General features: G+C 32.0%; 1 protein-coding gene and 1 long non-coding RNA gene across 7 annotated transcripts in view; one reads left to right on the plus strand and one right to left on the minus strand.

The window, feature by feature from the left end:
* LOC126720608 (receptor-like protein Cf-9) overlaps positions 1-16,928 on the plus strand; it is a 51,964-nt gene extending 35,036 nt beyond the window's left edge. Inside the window, exons 12-14 of one of the 6 annotated variants that reach the window (XM_050423242.1) lie at positions 13,610-16,026; positions 16,120-16,216; positions 16,331-16,928. The gene's annotated coding sequence lies outside the window, so the exon portion shown is untranslated. Of the gene's footprint in view, positions 1-13,609; positions 16,027-16,119; positions 16,217-16,330 lie in introns of those variants that run through there. The other 5 variants (XM_050423245.1, XM_050423247.1, XM_050423241.1 and 2 more) reach the window with 5 other exon arrangements.
* LOC126720624 (uncharacterized) lies at positions 2,105-6,184 on the minus strand. The gene is made up of 2 exons (XR_007653551.1): positions 5,852-6,184; positions 2,105-2,265 (listed from the first exon to the last, which is right to left on the minus strand). It is a non-coding gene; the product is annotated as an uncharacterized LOC126720624 (long non-coding RNA).
* Positions 16,929-20,704: the final 3,776 nt, after the last annotated feature.

The raw sequence follows: 20,704 nt of genomic DNA on the forward strand, positions 1-20,704 counted from the left end.
ACACAAATTTAAGGAGATAAAATTTCTCACGTTAACAAGATTAAACTTTTCTTACTTGTTATTTTGAAAGATGCTGTCTTCCCCATAAGTCTACTCCCCCCGCCCCGCCCCCCCCCCCCCCCCCCCCCCCCCCCCTTAACTTATTAAAATATTACAAAATATATGTACACATATTTTGGAAGGCCCATACAGCTGCTTAAATCTAGTAACAAAGTTTAAGTAGAGATAGACTATATGTTAGATGAGTTTTCAATAGACATTGCATTTAGATTTATTTTAAGTAGAGATAGACTATATGTTAGATGAGTTTTCAATAGACATTGCATTTAGATTTATTTTTCTTTTATTCTGAGAACTCATTAAGGCTTTAGGTGTGACTAATAGTTGATTTTGGTTCTTCCATTAGCTACGGAGATGATAGGCAAATAAAAATGAAAAGAACTTAAGGAGGAAGCTGCAAAGAAAATCTAACCGAAGAGTTACTTTAGCTCCAAAACGTTAAGATTAAATCTGAAGAATTTTTCTTTTACTAAAATTTTAAACCCTAAATATGTTTGTGATTTTAATTTTCGTAAAGTTTTAGTTTTATTGGTTATATTTTTCAAAAAATTCCATGTGGCAACTTATTTGACATAAAAATAATATTTTAATATCACCGTTAACTATATTATCATTTTTTATCCAACACTTAATGCCCATGACCATTTTAACACAATACCAAAAGGATAGAGACTAAATTAAAAAACAACCAAAAGGATAGAGACCAACTATATGTAGTTTACCCTTTTTTATACTAATAACTAACTAATATTTATATCTAAAAATCTAAATAAAATGTAAATATGATTTTATCTATAATTGTTTTCTTCCTCTTATTTGTTATATAAATAAATTGAATTACATTGGTGTGCTAAAAATAAATTAAATTACATTTGTGTGTTATTTGAACATTATTATTTATTTTAGGAAAAACATGCAATTCTTATAACATTTAATTATTATAAGAAAGAAAAACTATAGCAAATATTAATATACTTTAAAAAAAAAAATTATTCTTTTATCATGATACAAAATAAAAATCTATTTTCATAAAAAAAAAATACAAATATATATTTTGACTCTATTTTGTGCTTATCTTGCCCCCTTTTTTTTTAGATAATAAACCTTGCATATGATTAAATATTAGTGATAGTATCAATATTCCTAATTTAAGGATAAATAGGAAAACTCTATCATAAAAATAGTGATCCCATGGATAAATTATAAAGGAGCATTAGCTCTAGCATAGTTAAAACTGACCAGAAAACATGATTGCTACACGTTCAATTTAGCATAGTTAATAGAGGGACTCCAAAAAGAGCACTAGCATCAGGCATGTTATATCAAGCTATTTTACCACGTCAAAACTTACTTTTTCAATTTTAGCACATCATTTTACAATACGCTATGCATCAGATCTTCTATTTTAACATTACACCACATTAAAATAATATTATAAAAAAAAAAAAAAACCCAGCTATATTAAAAATAAAAAATAAACAAAATTGTACCATAGCGATTGTTGTTTTTTATTTATCAAATTCCATCAGGCCAAAACAGAAAATTGAGTGAAGGTAGGAGCTAGGGATCATTGTGCTTTCTCCTTCTTTATGTTCTGAATTAATTACTTGAGTGAAGGTAGGAGCTAGGGATTGTCTTGCAAGTTGCAACTAATGGTATCGTGTGTATACATGGTGTTGAACTTGGCCATAGTATTGGCAATATTCTTTTTTATGGCATGAAATGGTGTTGATTTGGGTAATTTTGCGGCATCCTCTGGTGTTATATGCAATTTAGTAACAGCTGTGAATGGTTCCCTTTAGTGGGTTTGCTTTAAAAACAGACCAAAATTTTTACTGGTCTTGGTTTTTGGGAACAGACCACTTGGACAACAATCGTACTAGCTATGGAAGTAGAGAAATTCTCCTGTATCTTATCAAGCCATGGTTCAAGCTCAATGTTATTGTTAAAGTTTACTTCCCCATTAGTTATTTTCATAATTTGGTCAGTAAACATATTGGTGCCATTGAATGGTCCAATATAGAGAATCTAATGACAACCAGTCTTACCTTCTAGATATATTATCTCAATTAAGGTTTGATATATTAGTTAATGGGATTAGCATATTGCATGTCGTGCGTAGTTTTTCACCTATATAGCTATAACACCCCATTCGGTGGTTTCCTCAACTCCAGACCATGCGCTAGAGATGATCTTTAAAGCAACCTATAACAAAATCAACAATAGAAATCAATGATCACTCCCAAGAAGTGGGATAAAAAAGGGAAGTAAAAAACTAACAGCATAGAAATTGATTTACTTACTAAAGAAATTATGATTAAATTAAAGTTTGCATTGTCCCTTTCTATCAACAGTTAAGAGTCAAACTCAACATCTACCAAAATGGATGTGTTTTGCGCCTTTAAAAAATAAGCAAGGGCCTGCCTCTTTTGCACACAGGTGGGACTTGGGAGAAGAGGTTCCATTTGAGTTAAATCTCCTTGGCTTCCAGCACAAGAGTTTAAGGAACAAATAGAACCATATCAGATCATTTTGATTCAACAGAGATCCTAGCCAATTTCGTTTTGTCCTTTTATTATTATTTTTAAAATTATGTTTACGCTCTTCCCAATGGAACAGATCCTCTCCATTTTATGTACTCAAGCAAATTATTATGGGGTTTTTCAGGGGCACTTATATTCCCCTACAGCAATTACTAACTTACTAAAAGGAGCAAAGAGATTATGACCTCCTTACTAGAGAAATCTGAAGATTTTTCATTATCCTGTCTAGAAAAATTAGGCCTTTCTATTTCCTCTTTTTCATGAAGGAGCTTTCTTTCTTAAAATGATAGGTTTACAATGTAAACAACACACTTCAACCAAAAAACAGACAAATATTTTATTCCCCAGGTATGATGAAACAATTGCAAAGATCAATACACTTATATTTCTTATAGATATTCACTTGTTAAAAATTTAAAACATCAATATTCTTTTCAATTCAACATTTATTTTGAGCATAACATAGGTTACGGTGATTATGAATTCGGTAAGTTGCTGCGTGCATAGCACAAAAAGCAGTAGGCCAAGGCAACAAGGTTGTAGCTGACTTTGCTACATGACCACAAACATGGAAAAAGGAAGGAAATCAAAACATGATTTTCAAAATCCATTGGTTTCATGTCTAACTTTTTTTTTTCTTTTTAAGAAATGTTTCATGTCTAACTTACTAATAACAAAACACACATAACAGATGGAAAAGACATTAAAATTTGAAATAGGTGGTGAAGGTATATCTTTCCTCTGCATAGAGTAGTAAACTTCAGCTAAAAGAAACTAAGAGTTGGCTTAATATATGCAAATCCAAAAAGGCATTCGCTGATGCATTATCAATCCCAACAAAACTGCTACAAGCAATCCCCAGAACAATACTGCTAAACTTCTTGAGAACTACTTCCAAGGCTAAAGAACTCCTATTTCACGACATAAGAGCAATAATGTTCAGAACCACAACTTGGATTTTCAAATTGATTACTTTTACCACAAAGTCCTCTGTAAAAAAATGGATGTGCTTCTGCAGGTAAGATGTAACAGAGTTCAACCTTTTAGATTGAGCTTTCTTTGGAATGGAGACATGCTTAGAAGATTCTAGATGTCAGGAACATCAATATGACACTAAAGAATCTCCTTCAATATCTCCTTATAGCCAGTCAAAATCAAGTATCACTCCATAAACCATTATTATGAGAAACCTTCTTTACAGATTCATTAGAAAATGAACTACCAAGTTTGTAATGTTGACCATTAGCAAGTCATGCGTCAAACTTCTGGATTATGAAGATGAGGGGTTGTGGCTGGGTTTGATGAAGGAGACGAACCATTTCTCGAGGGTGATAGGTGACTGTTGGTTTTGTCAGAAAAAAGAAGGATTTAAGAAAAACAAAAACTAGACCAAAATTGGTGCCAAACAGAAATAACAAAAAATGAATACAGGATTTGAGAAGAGAAAATGAGCACAGAAAATGAAAATTGAAAAGGAACCAAACAGCACCTAAAATTCCCTTTTTCTTTTCCTTTAATTGCCAATAATATCCAGGCAGAAAGGGCACGGTACCACAGATATCAAACTAGTAACAGAGCATTATGAAATCTGTTAGATTCTACCAAGATTTTCAAAAAGAGCTGAGAAGATAAAACCATATACCAGCAAACAAACCAACTCTACACTTCACTTGTTCACCAAGCAGTCAAAACCATTTAAAAAGACTAAGAAGAAACACCAGGTTAGGCATAATACTGAAGAAATCAAAATACATCACAGAACGAAAGGCATATATAAACCACAAATTTGTATTAGATTTCTCTATCTGCACTATCCTTATTTTTTCAAAGGAAGTAAATTACTTTCAAATGATAATGAATATTAAAATTTAGTTGCTTTGATAAAACAGTATATAATTTTCTGTTTAATGGCATGGAAAAATCAGACCAACTGATCCAATTACTAAAATGACAATTCTTCTAACATTTTCTTTCCTACATAGAGGCTCATGCACCTTCTTCCACATTACTTTATCCTATTAATCTTCCACTATTTTAATCTCTATGTACAGTAAGAAGAATAAAAAATTCTATCCCAATGTGTCCCATATAGGTTCATTTCATCTACATATGCGAAGGAATTGAAGAAAAACAGGGATTGCAGTGGCAGAGGAATGCTTCTTAGAGTACTGAAACAGCTACATACAGTTGGGTTTTAGCTGATTTTTCTCGCGTTTTCTGGTTTTATTTCTTCAACTTATTCTTCTTCATCTGTGAACTTGCCCGTAAGTAATTCTATCGATTTTTTTCCATTTGGAGGCAGGAATTGAGAGGGAACAAGAAAGACCATGAACATAGAAGTAGAAAATAGGAAACTAAACGGACTAGATTAACCAGGCCAAATCCGGTGGGTTGAACGAATCAGAAGATTTTTTGTTTTTTAATCTGTGTAACACCTTAAAATTAATTAACGAAATCAAATTATTTTTTTTTATGTAATTGCAACCTAGAGTTCCCCTTTTTTTAAAAAAATAGAATAGAATTTCAACTTATGGCATCAAGTCTTTCATAATTGTTCTTGTTATCACAGTAAGACATTAATTAATTTTTCGTATAAGTGGATTTGAATTCCACATCTATAATTCGACGATAAAAAATTTCCCAATTGAGTTACCTGTAACAAAAATAAATAATAAATAAATAAACTTAAATGGTCTATTATTTAATTCCTTTTTTTTTTTTTTTTTTTTTTTTTTTTTTTTTTTTTAACTTGGAGGATCAATAATACTTAACATTAAGGAATCCAAAAGTAGAAGTATAAAGACACGAATTGGAAACCACGACTAAGCCAAGAGTCTTGTAGCATAACTGGTATAAAGTGGTGCTTTCCTATAGAGCTATCCAAGGTTCAAATTCCTCATTTTGCATTGTAACTACCAAAATCAAATTAATTAATTATTTAACAAACATTTCTTTTAAGATTTGATAGTTGGGACTTGGGGGAGGATTTGAACCCATGATATTTTTACTAAAAACTTCCGAATGTATCAATTGAGTTTCAAGGTTGTTGGCTTTTTATTTTTTATTTTTTATAATAATTATATTGGAAAAAGCAACATTCATAATTCTAATCTCTTTTCATTTCCTCAACATTCCAAGAAACCAAACAGAGCATAAACGATTTTACATTGGCAACTTTAATGAACAACGCTATAAAACCCTAAAACCCAAATTCTAACAATTGAAGAAAGAATTCTTCGAAACTCTACCTGGCGACTGAAACTGCAGTGACTCGACGAGGCTGAGTGACGCCGATGATTCCAGACTTGGTTTAGCCTCTGCGGTGCAGAATCTGAGAGAGCTGGGTGCTCTTTCCTGAACCGGTCTCTCCGATTATCACCACCACCGGGTTCCGGTCCACCGTTTCTACGATTTGCTCCTCAAATTGGAGGATCGGAAGGTTCGCCATTGATGAACCAAACAAAGCTAACATGCAGAGTGAAGTAAAATTTAATGAATAAATTAGGGTTTTTGATAATAAAAAAATTGTTTGATTGGCTTAGCTAAACCGTTGGTTGTACTGACTTGTACAGCGACTCTTTATGATTTGTACTTTGTACTTTTGTAATGCTATTTATATATTAATTTATGTGTTACCCCTAGTCGGTTATCTTAAAATAATTGTTAATATTATTTTTAAAAAATTTTATATAATTTTTAAAGAAAATTATAAAATTGTCAATTTTTTTTTAAAAATTGTTGACTAATAAATGCTTTTAGAACATTTATTAATTTTTTTTCTTTAGCCTGTACATTAAGATAGAGGGATTGATTAAAATTCTGTGCAACCTAATGCAAAAAATAAAATAAAATAAAAAAATTGTTATCATCGTCACGTTAAGACACTAATCAGTTTTTAGAGTAAATGGATTCAAATTCTGCATCTATAATTCAATTGTAAAAAATTTTCAGTTAAGCTAACTGTAACAACAACAAAAAACCCTTAAATGGTCTATTCTATTGTTGTTGTTGTTATTATTATTATTATTATTATTATTATTATTATTATTATTATTATTTTAGTTTGGGGATCAATACTACTTAACATTAAGAGCACTAACATTCAAGGATGCACAAAAAAAAAAAAAAAAAAAAAACTTTTTTACATCCTCAAACACCACTTTGTCTATTTTATCATCTCATTTTACAACTTACTCAACATCTCAACTTCTATTTTTACATACAACTCATTAAAATAATATAAACTACCATCATCAAATAATAAAATAGATATAAAACTACCTATCTTTCTCCTCTTCCATCTCTTCTCTCTCTTCCTCTCTGTCTCTCTCTTTCTCACCCAAACTCAACTCCTCCACCGCCCACCAGCCAAACCCAAATCAAGCCAACCATTGAAATTACCAACAACCACTATACCACGACCACTCTAATCAACAAACACCACCAAAACCACAAACCCAAAACAACAAACCCATCCACCACCCACCACTCGACCATTCACCACAAACCATCGGAACAACCACATCACCACACCCAAATCGAAAACAACCACATAACCATACCCAAATATTGCATACGGATGTATACATATTTAGAAAAAGGCTGTCCATTATATAACAAATAGTAATAACTTAAGGGTATTTATGAAAGAAAATTATTTGCACTCTCCCCAAAATTATCAAAAGATGGTTAAAAAGATTAAAACAATACTAATTTATCTCTTCATATTATTTATCAAACAACAAGAAATTTGAGTTTTACATAATGAAAAAAAACAAAAGTCTTTGAGCACTGTAGAGTCCCCTCCTTGTTTTCTTCCCCACATCAAAGATGCACATAGTAGGCAATGAGCATATGCCTCATGGTTTGATGCGTTGAACAATTTTGTTACAACCTAAAAAAGATTATAAGCTAACCAAGGGCTTTGTAGTTGAATTGACATCTCCCCATGTACAAAATGCCTAGCAACATGTTGTAATTATCTATATATATATATATATATATATATATCTGTGTGTGTGTGTGTGCGTGTGTGTGTGTATAAAAGATAGAGTACTAAGTATAAAGGGAAACGCAATATTTTTATCTATATAAATGTCATCCTATTTGAAAGTAGCTCTTGTGATTTAGTATGAAGCAAAATAAAAGTGGCAACGGTTAAATTTTTGTCAATAGTTGATCTAGATTCAACTTTCTAAAAAGGATTTTGAAATGTGTCATTGGCAAGGGATGAGAATGCAACTGGAATACACAAGAATTTTATTGGCATATATATAATTTCCTTAGCAAAAAGGAATGGAAAATATCTTCAAAATTGAATCTAACGTTCTGTTTTTTGGATACTCTCAAAAGAATGTAAGTTTACAACTATAATAAATCAGACAGTTATGAACTTTTTTCCATAATAAAAGGAAAGAAAGAAAAAGAAAAGAAAAGAAATGGTCATCTATTATTATTCTATTTTATATTTTATTTTAAAGTATTTTTAATTGAATCAAATTGTAAATAGTCAGCCATTAATTAAATCCCCCTACTTTTTCTCCCAAAAAGAAACCGAGCATTATGTTGGCTCCACCACTGTATGCATGAATTGGAATTTTATAACACAAAATTAGAACCGAGGAATGATATCACAACATGTCACATACTCCGTAATACACACTCACCTTACAAATTCTACAACGTCAACTGAAATTCTACTTTTAAACAATGATTTCAGTTAAATTGTAAAATAATGATTTTAAAACACGATTTCGTAATTAAAACACGATTTATATATATAACTTTTAGGCATAAATACACTTTTGGTCCCTACATTTTGGGTTATTTTTCAATTTGGTCCTTAAACTGATTTTACTCCTAGATTTGTCTTTGATTTTTTAAAATCATTTTTAAAATGGTCCCTGCCGTCAACCTAATTACGAAAAATGTTGAAGTGGCAAACGGATTTCACTGTTTGCTGACGTGGCTAATAAAATAATAGTAAAAATATATATATTTAACATTTTTTAAATGCCATGTCAACATTTAAATTAATAAAAAAAGCTAGCTAAGAAAATTTTAAAAAATAAATTAAATTAAAAAAAAAACCTAAAATCTAATTTAAACTAAAATCATTTCTTAAAAAATAAAAATTCATAATCGTTTTAATTCTTTTTGCTTTTGTTTTTGGTTAACCTCATCAGCTTAAACCCATAAATTGAGATGAACATCAAACCCAGAAATTTACATGAAATCCAAAAAATGAAGTGTACATCGAACCCATAAATCAATGTCAAACAACAAACCTAGAAAAATTACATCAAACCCGCAAATTTACAACCCAAAAATAAACATATAGAGAGATCAAGCAACAAACCCACTGAGATGAACAACCCAGAAACCATAAGCAGCTCCTTATTTCAGTCATCAACAAACCCAGACCTTAAAATCTCTGCTTCGATCATCCACTTCGTCAATGGCCAGATCTGGAACGTCACACCGAGTCACTGAATTGCAAGGCCAACAATGATGGCTTTCATGACTCAATTTCAACGAGCTCGGTCTAGACTCACCCATTTCATGGCTTTCATCTCTTCATAAGCGCCACTTAATACCCACAACCAGCAGCACGATTAGCTGTTGTCACCGTTTCCTTCTCCACGGCCACATCGATCTCCACGACCACAGCCCACCCCCACTGAAACCCAGAAAAACCAATAATCCAAGACCCATGGATTACCGATCTCCACCCCAACCACACCGATCTCCACCCCGACCACCAATCTCCACCTCCATTACCGACCACCCCATAGAAAACTAGAAAAACCCAGAGATTAGAGAGTTGGGTTTAGAGAGAGAAAATGTTAGAGATTAAGAGAGAGAGAGAGAGAGAGAGAGAGAGGGATTGAAAGCTTGAATAAAGAAAGATACAAACACAAATACACACCAAGAGACAGAGAAAGAAAGGATCTAAAAAAAAAAAAAAGGATATAGACACAAACACTGAGAAAGAGAGGATTTGAAAAAGTTTTTTCTTTTTTTGTTTTTGATTTTGAATTTTTTCAGTTTAATTTTTTTAAAATTATTTTAATTTTTTTATTAATTAAAATGCTGACTTGTCATTAAAACGCTGACATAGATGCTGATGTGGTATTTTTAATATTATTTATTAGCCACGTCAACAAACAGTGAAATCCGTTTGCCATTTCAGCATTTTCTGTAACTAGGTTAACGATAGGTACCATTTTAAAAACAATTTAAAAAAATCAAGGACTAATCTAGGAGCAAAATCAATTTAGGAACCAAATCGAAAAACGGCCTAAAATATACGGATCAAAAGTGCATTTACGTCTAACTTTTATTAATTGGAGCACTCCCATGTTGGTCATGAGCGTACTAAATCATAGTACAATAAAAATGTGGGAAACTTGGAGGCCAAGAACATCCTTCAAGAGCTGCACCATATGTAAGCAATGATTAGGAATTTCAAAACCATAATCATTATGAATGGGAACTGAGCAATGATTAGAAATTCCCAAACCCTCTAAGATATTAAGGGGGTGTTTGGTTTGTGTTTCCAAACAACCATTTTTAATTTTTAAATAGCATTTCATGCATTTCCACACACTTTTTCATCCACAGTATTTTCATAAATGTTTTTAAACAACAATTTTCAGTTTTTAAACACATATACCAAGCCAATTGGTCTTTTTTTACTTTTGCATTTGGCATGTGCCTAAATTAAAATAATTTAATTAAACAATTATGCTAGGATGATGCCTTTTTCTTATTTTGCAGTGTCCTTGACAACAGTCACCAGTTCATTATAGCCAGAGAGACAAAACATAAATAATAATAATAATAATAATATTAATATATTCACCACAGGTATCAATATGGGCTAGTATAAATGTAAAGTAGATAGGATTATATATTATGATACTTGTTTATAAGGAGTTTTTTATAAATCTGACCCTGATATTCTAACTTTTAGAGTTAGTTTTTTAGTTTTTTTTTTTTAAAAAAAAAGTTTTTATTAATCAATGAATCTGCATCAAAGAATTCTGCTATATATAGTCCATAGTGTACGCTAGTTAACAGAATGACCCTTAAATTCTATATATATAGTCCACAGTATACGCTAGTTCCATCCAATTCATCCTTAAGTTCACTAAAATAATATCATTTAAGAATATGAAAAACATTTTTTTTTTTTTTTATACAAGATAGAATTCTACTCTAGCCGAATCTAAGAATATGAAAAACACTAAAGTAATGGCAAGATTGAACGCTGGAATTACTAACTTGAAAACATATTTGAAGTTAAAGACTAGAAAAAAAAAGAAAAAAAGAAAAAAAAAGAAACTTATATGATTGATTTGAAAATAATTTTAGGTATGACGATGTAATTTGGAGTTTAAACTTGAATTTTCTTGATCATTGCATGGCATACTAAAAAGTAGATAATTAGATATTTAATTATAGTCAATTTTAATTTTTAATTTATTTGAGGAAAAAGTAATGGATGATGTAAAACTAGTCATGATAACATAATTGCTACAAGTTTGATTATTGTCACACGTTTAGTTTGTAATTCTGTAATCTACATCAAACAATTTTTACATAGCCTAAAAATTCAAGTCTATAGCTTTCCAAGTCTTTGGAAATTTCAAACAATAACCAAAGACTTGGTGAGACGTTAACAAGATTAAAGTCTTCTAATGGTGTTACTTGTTTTCATGGTTGAAGGGATCTAGTATATCGATGACTTAAAAAAAATGTGATTATTTTCTCCAAACATACAAATTTTAAGAGATAAAGGTACTAATTAAACGTTTCTTAAATATTACTTTGGAAGATTCCTAAATCCCACCACCCCCACTCCAGCCCCCACAAAAAAAGGAAAAAAAAATGTATGTATAAATAATTAGAAATGAGCAATGATTAGAAATTCCAAAACCCTCTGATCTTGAGTTCTTGTGCCTCTTTTTTACTTGTGCTTTTGGCATGTGCCTAAATTACAATGATTTAATTAATATATAGTATCTCTAAGATGATTCATCTGTTTGAACTGGACTTTTATTTGGTTAAAAAATATTCTCATTAATGAAGGGAAACTTCTCTGAGAAATAGGATTATAAATGTCAAATAACAAATTTCATTTTAAATTAAAAAAGAGAACTCCTAAAATTTAAGATTTTTTTCCCCTCACGTTCATCTTTTTATTCCCTAAAATTTAGCCCTTTTATACCTTTTTTCTTCCAAATAAAAGTAAAGCATCCCCAAATTAAAAAATTAAAAATTAAAAACTAAGAGAACTCCTAAATTTAGCATTTTTTTCCCTTATGTTCATCTTATTTTTCTCCTACCCAAACTTTTCTCGGTATCACTATACCACTTTCAAACAAACATTCAAAAAAGAAATTATAGTTACCGCTTATTTCTATAATTTATTTTTTTATTTTTTTGAGAAATAAAAATATATGTTTCCAAATATTAATAGATGCAAATTATTAACTTTTATTCAAAAAAATAAAAGAGTCTTTGAGACGCACGTGCTTATTGTCTATTTAAATATAATTTTGTCAAAAGGATGCCTTTGTCTTATTTGCTGCTGGGTCCTTGACATTGTGCTAAATGTCTAGCGTTATTGTCATAAGCTAATTATTTCCATAAACTGATGGTCCTAATACTAAATAGGCAGAGACAAAACTTGAAAGTACGAGCGAATTGAAATCTAAAGTTGATAAAATTATTAATAATTTTTTTAATAAACAGTAGATAGTCTTATAAATAAATAAAAATAAACAATAGATAGGATTATTATTATGATAAACAGTAAATATAGCTAACCCGGATAACCTGATATTTTTTCACTTTCAGAGCTACTTTTTAAAGTGACCCACAACCGCAAGACCATAATTTTGTCCCGCAAGACCATAGATATTATTAATAATTAACGGGTTGAAGATATATAACTGTAATAGAGTGACCCACAAGACCTTTAATTTTCCAAATCATTGGCCCAACCCATAAAATAAGCTAACACGACACTATGGATTAATTGTCTTGTTACTAATAGTCGCGGCCTATAACTATAAATATATTTATCTATGCCATCTTAATTCCCATATCTTCCTTATCAAAAAAAAAAAAAAAAATTCCCATATCTTCCTAAATATATTTATATTCTCATTTCTCAAATCCAGAGCAAATATGGAGCGTGTATTCTTTGTATTACGGCCAAGTCAACTGCTCTTACTCATGTGCTTCCTCTTCTCTCTCTTCTTTTTCCTCATTTAATTCATCAACGCCTCTTTGCCATTCCGACCAAAGCTTTGCTTTGCTCCTTTTCAGAAACACTTTTTTTTTCCAACTTGAAGAGAGGTGGTAAATATTCTAGTGCTACCCAAGATGCTTTAAGCTGTAGACTAATTTCCTCTATATTTTCAATTAGATGTTTATTTCAATCATTTTTATCTTGCTTGATTTATAGCCCATGAAGTGACTTTTAATTCTGAATTCTTGTGAGTAGTGTGATTCTTAGCATACGTATCAATTTTTGTATTAAAAGATTAAATAAGACAGCAATTTGTATGTTATGATTTCTTGCCATTTATTTGTAGGTATTAATTTGTTGGTCTTAATGTTGTGTGGGATTTTCTTGATCAGGGTTGTGATGCTTCGGTCCTCTTGGTTGACAGAAATGGTGATAAAAACTTCCATCGAGAGGCAGGTCAGACCTTGAGGGGTTTTTTTTATGTTCCTAGTGAATTTTGCTGTTTTGGTTTCCACAAATTGTTATAGTCACCTTTACTTCACCAACTAATTGTTTCGAGCACTTTTTGGTTATGTTTAACTAGTCTAAAATGTCAAAAAATGAAATACTTTTCTTGTTCCAATTTCTGTTAATCTGGAAATAAAGAACAACTCTACATTGATAACTCTTTTTTATTGGTGTTCTCTAATGTAAACTATTATACTTGACATCACAGGTTGGACAGCATTCATTCATATTTCAACAGACACCTAATCTTAGGCGCCTTGGCCTCTTTGATTTCAGCATTCCACGTTTGCAGCTTCATCTTCTTCAAATGATCTTATTTCTTTCTCTTTCTCTTCTCCCAAATCAACAAAAAAAGGAAATTTACTGAAAGGTACCCAGGGGCAGTGACAACACTGGCCCAAGATTCCACGACTGGATGATAACATAATACAGACACTTCACCTTTTTGCCCATAGAGGTTTTGATGAAAGAGAAATAGTCAGTCTTCTAGCTACTTACTAGCTCTCTGCTTTTCTTTCTTTTTCCCCCTTGTCTTATGGAGTTGAAAAGGTTTAAAAAGTTATTTGGTTTGTATTGGTTTCTTGATCATCTGAAGGTGAACACAACATTGGGAAGATTGACTGTGAATTCATACAGAAACGCCTCTCTGGCTTCAAGGAGACCAGGCAGCCTGATCCAACTATATCTCCTGATTTCCTCATTGAGATGAAAAAGAGTTGCCAAGACAGTAATAGGACCACCACCCAGCCTTCTTCTATGTCTACAATTCTATGTCTTGAAACAAAGAAATTGATTTGTCTATAATTTTCTTTATTGCTTTGATCACCAAGTAGAATTTAAAAGTTTCTCATAGGAATAGCTTTTAATTAGATGCCATTGTGTTTTATTGTCATCGATTAGTATTCAATTACACTTTTCGTGGCTGCAGAAGGTTTTGGAATGCTGTTATGCACGTTTAACAATGCTATAGTTGGGATCCATTCACCTGAATCTAACCCATAATTTTCACTCAACAGGTTACACTTCTTGTATGACACTACTATGCAACAACTTGAATTTACATTTTCCTTCACCTTATTTCATTTAGTGAATCTACCATCAATCTAGCAGGTTCTCCTTAATGGCTTAGGTGGTAATGATTATAGTTATGTTTTCCTCAAATTGGTTATAGTTCATGGAATAAGCATTTTTAATTTATGCCTAGGAGGAGATATTTCTTGTTATGGATGTCTTCATTCATCTCTTCGTCTGTTACCTGAGAATCTAATTTCTTCAACTTTGAAGGTTATGAGTGCTGCTGATGCCATCAAAAGTGTCATTTCTGTTACCTTTGGTTGTCTGAGAGAGAGCTTGTTTGATGCAAACTCAAATTTCCAAAAATTTTGAGACGCATGACTGTTGGCAGCAAACCAATTTTAGAGGTTGAGACTTAGTTTTGGATATGCGGACTATGTGATTGATTTCATTTATCAGTATCTCACAGAATATTTTCGCTTTCGTGGGAACTGGTATGACTACATATCCTTGACTTTGATAGCTATTTACCAGAATTAAGTTTCCTTATCTTTCCTATGTGTCATGAAGATGGTTTGTTCCTGGAAACCTTTTCAGTTAGTATCTTTGCTTAGAGATTTTATCATTATCTTGTGTTTTAAGTAGAGATTTTAAAGTTAGTTTTCTTCTTGTGCAAACTTCAAAGTTGCTTCTTCTTCTCTTGTTTTTTTGGGTGTAGTTCTTGAGGTTTCATTCCAACTTTTGAGATTGTTGTGGGCTGGAAATCGATTGGGTACTATTTACAAATTTAATTTAATATTTTCAGATTTGTTGTAGAGAAATGGAGAGAAGATTGGGCGGTGGTGACGGCAGCGACTCTGGCGATGTGTGTGTGGCGGGTTGCTGGATTGTGTTTCCTGTGAGGAAGAGATGAGATTTTATTTTGACTTGAATGATAGAAATTAGAAAGGGAGGAGAGGGGATTTTGTTCTGTGAAATGGGGTTTGTTTGTAGCAAGTTGCGACTCTTTTCTTAATAATGGAATTTAAAAGAGTCAAGTCCTTTACTATTGAAAATGTCCCACGGGTGTGCATTTGTTAGGAAAATAAATTAATTCTGAGAAGTCTAGGCTTTTCTAACTTGATATTGACTTTTTGAAGTTTATGCTGAGAATTGTGGACTTTCTTTTCTATAGCTTGACGTTGATTTTTTGAAGTTTATGCTAAAACAATTGAAATGTCTATTCTTAGTGAAACAGCTATATAGGATAATCGTGTACGTGATATGCTTTCTTGGATATGGAAAAGTGATTATTTTAACAATAATGTTCATGTAAAGAGGACCAATAAGGTAATGTGTCTGATGTGAATATTATGAGGACAAACGGAGAGAAAAAAAATTCTTATAGTATTGTTATTAAATTTGCTGGGTAGAACATTTTTGAGGTCGGGGAAATTTTTACACACTATCAATGCATAGACTTGTTATGTCATAATTTCCATTGGAGACAATTTTACCTATTTGTATATCGTTTGGAGAAATTAAAAGGTTTATGTCACTATTCTTCTAGTTACTAGAGCAAGTGTTCCGAAATTGGAGTTGGTTTTTGTTTTTTAACAAAAGAATGAGATTGCAAAAGCTTTGGAACAGAAACTTGAAAAGGTATATTTCTTTGTCTGCTAATCTGGTTTAGTATTAGTCAAGTTACAAGGTAAATCTGATTCTTTTTAATATCTTTGAATTTTACATGCATAGGCCATGTCAGCTTATGGATTTGAGATTGTTCAAACGCTCATTGTGGACACTGAACCCGATGAATATGTGAAAAGGGCTATGAGCGAGATAAATGCCGGTAAGTGTTCATTTTGAATTGAACATTTTTTCTCCTCTATCTCTGAGTAAGTTTGGCTTCTTTTTTCCTGAATACTAATTAACTTGTCATTGACCTTTTACATGTAATGAACAGCTGAATCTAATTATTTGGCTGGGTTTGTAGTTGGGCTGAGGGACAGTGTGCTTGCTTTCTCTATGAATGTACCTGGGACTACGTCAAAGGATTTCTTGGACATGGTTCTGGTGACTCAATATTTCGTCACAATGAAAGAAATTGGCGCCTTGTCAGAGTCCAACCCTGTTTTCATCACACATGGACCAGGTACTGTCAAAGACATTGCTTCACAAATTAGAGATGGCCTCCTTCAAGTAAATACCACTCAGAATTAGTAACTTTATCCCAGCATAATGTTGCACGAGTGGCTTTTCTAATGGTATATGAAATGATTGGTGCTAGTATCTTAGATTGGTGTGGTGTGTATACATGGTGTTGAACTTGGCCATCGTATTGGAAATATTTTATAGTATGAGACGTATCTTTGGGGGCATCCTCAGTCTGGTGTGATATGCTATTTTGTATACATGGTGTTGAACTTGGCAGTTGGCAATTGGCACTTTATCCCTACTGAACCACCAACTTAGTAGAAGGAGAAATTATTAGGTCCACTGGGAGAAGCTGATGTGGTTCTTCTTAACCTCTTAACAAAAAAAATGCTGTTATTTTATGCAAATGTGATATCACCTAATAATTTTTTATTTTTTATTCTTTATGCTAATTATGAAGCTCACTCACATATTTGCATAGATGACATCGTCTCATTGGTTGGGAGGACCACATTAGTAGTCCTCTCGATGGACTTAATAATTTCTCCCTTACTAGGGCACTTTGAAGATTTTTCATTATCCTGTCTAGAAAAATTAGGCCTTTCTTTTTCCTCTTTTTATGAAGGAGCTTTTTTTTCTTCTTAAAATGAAAGGTCTACAAAGTAAACAACACAGTTCAACCAAAAAAAAAATTTAATACCAAGGTATGATGAAACTATTGCAAAGATCAATACACTTTTATTTCTTATAGAAATTCACTTGTTAAAACTCTTAAACATCAATGTTCATTTCAATACAGCATTTATTTTGAGCATAAAATAGGTAACACTGTTTGTGACTTCAGTAAGTTGATATGCGCTTTAGCACAAATTGCAGTAGGCCAAGACAATTAGGTTGTAGCTAACTTTGGTACATGACCACTAACATGGAAAAATGAAGGAAAGGATAACATGATTTTCAAAATCCGTTGGTTTCATATCTAACTTTTTTTTTTTTGGAAAAATATTTAATGTCCGAATTACTCATAACAAAACACACAAAAGATGGAAAAGACATAAAAGGATGTTTTACCAAAAATGAACAAAAGAATAATTAGTTTGATTAATCACATGAAAATTTGGAATAGGTGGTTAAGGCATATCTTTCCTCTGCATGCGGTAGTAAACTTCAGCTAAAAGAAACTAAGAGTCAGGTTAACATATGCAAATCCAAAAAGGCATTCCCAAACATCATGAATCCCAACAAAACTACCATAGGTAAGATGTAACAGTGTTTTTTCTTTTAGATTGAGCTGATTTGAAATGTGGACATACTTAGAAGGTTCCAGATGTTAGGAACATCAGTATATGACAATTCAGCATCTCCTTCGACATCTCCTGATAGCCTGCAACTTAAAACAGTCAAAATCAAGTCACTCCATAAACCATTATTATGAGAAACCTTCAAGGCATATTCATTAGAAAATGAACTTCAAGTATGAAATGTTGACCATTTGCAAGCCGTGCATTATACTCCTGATCCTCTACCCTTTGTTCCCTCAACTTTTGAAGCATCCTTTTGATGATGTCAACTGCTGATCTGATACACTAAATATGATCTCATTTCGGATACACACATTGGTGCTTGCCTGGTGCTGTAACCAATGTCAGCTTATTATTGTACTCCTTAACACGAATTTCAGAAATCAATTTACTCAAGAAACCCAATGGAACATAAGTTATAAGAGACAAATGCCCTTCAAACCTTATGTCTACTAGCATCACAAAATGAAAGATAACCAGGATTATATACAAAGAAAAAAAAGACATAAGTCGAAACAAAGTAAGAGCACCAAGAATTGAACAAGCTGTTCTACCTTTTACCTCAAAAAAGAATTAAACAAGAAAACCAGCAACAGATTATCAGGAAAACGACGCCGTAAGAGATAACACGTGCTGTCTCACTTACTCAAACGGTGCGTTTATCAAACTGAGAATTCATAATGCTGTCAAACGGTGCGTTGCATCTCCAGTAGCAAGGCAACGGTTAAATAGATTGAAAATCAGTTATGGCACGAGTCAGTTTGTTATGACTCAGAGCATCTACGCGGGAATTTCTGTTGAAGCTGTTAGAGATTATTTATGTGTATATATAGATGTATGATGTATAATTCAGTCAGTTGAGCAATTATAGCTGTTGGAATACATTTTCTGTGGTGAACGAAAAATTAATGCCAAATTGGTGGAAAAACGTTTTACACTTGTAAAAAGAGTAAAATGTTTTCCAAGAAAAGCCTTGACTTCTTTGAGGCAATCTATGTATGTTCAGCAGAAACTCTATTGAAAGCAAAAATCATATTTAATTTTGATTTTATTTTACTTAGAGATTCTTGGAAAGGGTTATGCAGCTCTATTTGGTAACTGAGAGAGATTGAATGGGACATAAGGGAGTTATAGAAAAGGAATTTCAGAGCTATTATCTGTAACCTTGCTCTGGCAGCTACAGTTTACTGAAATGTAGTTGCTGCACAGCCTGCACTCTATTTGTTTCGGGCCGCCAGCATATCAATAATTTTTAGTTCTGTTTTGCTTTCTGCTGTATGTTGTTGTGTACTGTTTTCTTAGGTGCTTTAGCAGCCTGTTTGATGCCACTTGTGTGGTTTGTTCTTGGTTAATGAAGTTATTTCTCGTTCATAAAAAATAATAAATAAATAAATAAATAAAAAGAGACCTACTATCAGCCAACACATAAAGAATGTTTGGTTAATGAAGTTTTTGCTCGTTCATCTACAAAATAAAAATGAATTAATATACTAGAAGACCAAACAACTACAACAACAACAACAAAAAAGTGAGCTTCTTAACCAGATATTCACGCCATCATTGCCTCTTACACTATTAGACGGATTGAAGATGGCATTTACTATCTTAGATCTTGGTGCATTATGAGTTTGGTGCAAAGGGTTCGGACACTTGGGCGCAATCTGAGCAGATAAAATGTAAATTCGGCTACACTTCATTCTCCCCTCTCTCTCTTTAATTTCTTCAATTTTCTTTCTCTCTCTCTCTCTTGAATCTTGCTGGGTTTCCATTTTATGTTGTGAATCTCTCTTTTCTTCGTGTTTTTTATTATTATTTTTGGTTATCAAATCTGCTAGATCTGGGTTTTTGTAAAATAAATGTTATTTGATTTCGGTCCAAAAAACCTAAGACCGAAGTAGATTGAGTGGATTGAAGTGGACCAAATGGAACAATTAGACTAAAATGGACCAAAATATACTAAATTAGACCGAATGGACTGAAATAGTCCAATTACACCCTAATGTAACTAATCCCTGTAATTCTCCAACTGTCAAGCCTTCTGCCGAGTCCACCTTAATCCAAAATTCTATAAAGACTATAACTCTCCAAGTCTTTGAATGTTTCGAACAATTACCAAAGATTTGGTGAAAACCCATGCAGATTGAATGAATGAATAATTTAGAGGATGTACTCAAATAACATGTAATTTAACTTTAAATAATATGGTCGTAATTAAATGAATTTTTGTTGGCCTTTTAGACTGATCATTGTTATTGAATTCATATTTTGAAAATTTCACCGTTAGATTACATGTTTTACAATTTTATATGTTCTTAATATACATACTAATTTTTATGTCAATTAGATATTATCTACCATTCAATCCATAAACTCAAATTTTATGCATTATTTTTTTTTATATATATAATCACTTTATGATTATTTTAAATTACAAAGACTTGAATTAAAAAAATTGATTGATGACATGATTGTTAATCTTTGATTACTTTGAAATTTCATAAACATGGAGATTATATGAAGATAATGTAATTCAACGGTGAATTTTTCAAAATTCATATCCAATTTAAAAATATTGTGTGGTGTAATCCATATATATATATATATATATATATATATTTGAAGAAAAAGAAACAAGTGATATAAAATATAAAATTGACCTAAAAACATGATTGTCAAACGTTCAGTCTAGCATGGTTAAGAGAGGGACCCGGATCGATAAGGATAGCTTGATTGCTATGCCTACGTGTCCAGATTGCAACTCTGCAATCAGCATCAAGCAGTTATTATACATATAGGCCAAAATTCCAAGACTTTAGTTTTCCAAAGTCTTTGGAAGTTCCAAAGAATCCAGACAATGACCAAAGACTTGTGAAATGTTTTCA

Source organism: Quercus robur, chromosome 4 (assembly GCF_932294415.1).
Source record: "Quercus robur chromosome 4, dhQueRobu3.1, whole genome shotgun sequence".
NCBI classification, from domain to species: domain Eukaryota; kingdom Viridiplantae; phylum Streptophyta; class Magnoliopsida; order Fagales; family Fagaceae; genus Quercus; species Quercus robur.